General features: G+C 35.3%; 1 long non-coding RNA gene across 1 annotated transcript; it reads right to left on the reverse strand.

The window, feature by feature from the left end:
* Positions 1 to 649: 649 nt before the first annotated feature.
* On the reverse strand, positions 650 to 1,447 carry LOC131256242 (uncharacterized). Its single transcript, XR_009176696.1, has 3 exons — positions 1,103 to 1,447; positions 851 to 886; positions 650 to 747 (listed from the first exon to the last, which is right to left on the reverse strand). It is a non-coding gene; the product is annotated as an uncharacterized LOC131256242 (long non-coding RNA).
* Between the last annotated feature and the right edge of the window lie 539 nt (positions 1,448 to 1,986).

Raw genomic sequence — 1,986 nt, forward strand, 5'->3', positions numbered from 1 at the left:
CGTCCCATGCCCTGCCAATTAGTTTGCACTCATTTGTCACATCTTCAATAGTCATGCTCTTAGAGTTCCCTTGATTTTGGGATTCTTTGAAATTAGATTCCATTAGCAATATGATCTTCTCCCATTTTCATAGCTATCTCTCTCTTCTTATAATAACTTGCACTTCTCCGTTAATTTCCCTTCTCCTCAGGTTATCTTTTATGGGCAAAAACCTGTAGTTTGATATTGCACACAGGATGGGGTCAGATTGAATGTTCTGAATTTCTAGATCCTACATTGCCTGTAGTTTGAAAATTTTATTTTAGTCAACCATTAAAAGTAGCTACAATACAAGCAAATATATGGATCTGCACAGCTAATGAAAAGAATAATTCTTTCAAGCATTTGTTTGCATGTGCAAGGAAATTACAACAATGGAAGCATCCAAAAAACAAGTAGCTACGAACTACATAGATGAAACATTCCTATTTATGTTTATATTTAGTTTCAAAAACATACAAACCAATTTCATTATGCTATGAAGGAATAGGCACTACACAACTGCATTTTTCAAGCAAGGCATTGAAAACATGATATACGTCACACAAGATGCAGATGGCTAAATATCGAATGCGAAACAGTTCGAACCCTTGTCATGGTTTTTTTACCTATTCTGAGGGTCCTTCCATTTCAATCTACCATGGAAGCTTCTGATGGTGAAAGACAGTACTTTGATGAAGTTATAGAGTCCATATCCAAGGATGAGAGCTTTGGAGATAAAGACATGCAAACCCAATCAGCAATTCATGCTAGAATGAGAAAAAGACAATGGTTGATGACTTAAATGATTCTGAGATAAAGACATGCAAACCCATCAACAGTATGCCGCTGCTGCAATTGTTGGTGCCTGCATATATAAAATACATTTTACAGCATTATATTGGCAATTATCAAATAAAATTGGACCATAAAATTCTGGCAATTGTGCTTTATTCATGATAGAATTTTTCAGCTATTTGCCAAAGAGAAAGTGCACCAACATTGCATGAGAATCATGATCCCTATGCACCAAACGTTCATAAAGATTTAATATTTTTAAATGAGAAGAACATGTCAAACATACCTTTCCAAGTATGCGAGCAATTTGCTTATCTCTCACTTGCTTTGATTGGTAAAGATCTTGACCATAAGAGAGCAAATAGGCGTCTGATCAGAAATGATGGATGACATCAAGGTATCGCATTATGTATAGAAAGGGCCAGTTATTAAAATGACATCAGATCCAAATCTAACACAACTTAGGAGAACCAAAAAGAAATTGTTGGGAGAAGAGCTATGATGATGATATTAATATAAACAGGATAAAGAAACAAGCTACCATGCCTTTCTAGGAAATTGGGTTTTTAAGAATTTGTAAAATTATTTCTACTTCAGTTTTGAATTCAAAATTCTCATTAATCAATTAATCACACCTAAATCTCACTGTTGAACAGTATGAACTTGTACCAAGACACATGAGAGGGTTTTTCCATATCTTCTTTCCTGGAGATAGATGCATTTATCCTTTTTTTCCCATTACAACACAACATAGTTACCAATTGGGTATGCTAGATCTTTATATCCAATATTGCAATTTATTAGTACATATGAAAATATCAACCAAGCTTGTGCTTCTGCCTTTAGCGTGTCAAGTATCAGCCCCAAAAAAGGAAAAAAAATAATTATAAGGTGCTAGAGGCACAGAACGGTATATAACAATCTACAAAATGCAGAATACATGTCAACACTGTTGGGGGTTTGGGCTGGGGAATCACACAGATCTAGATCTAGGATAGCAATTCAATAGTAACACGTAATCACAGAAGAACGCAAAGATTTAACGTGGAAAACTCTTGTAGGAAAAAACCACGACACAAAGCGATAGAAATCCACTATGAAGAGAAAATTACAAGAGAGATGACTTACCCGATTCGAACAACCTCGAATCTCACCCTTGCTACGCCCTTT

This window comes from Magnolia sinica, chromosome 9 (genome assembly GCF_029962835.1).
Source record: "Magnolia sinica isolate HGM2019 chromosome 9, MsV1, whole genome shotgun sequence".
Classification (NCBI taxonomy): Eukaryota; Viridiplantae; Streptophyta; class Magnoliopsida; order Magnoliales; family Magnoliaceae; genus Magnolia; species Magnolia sinica.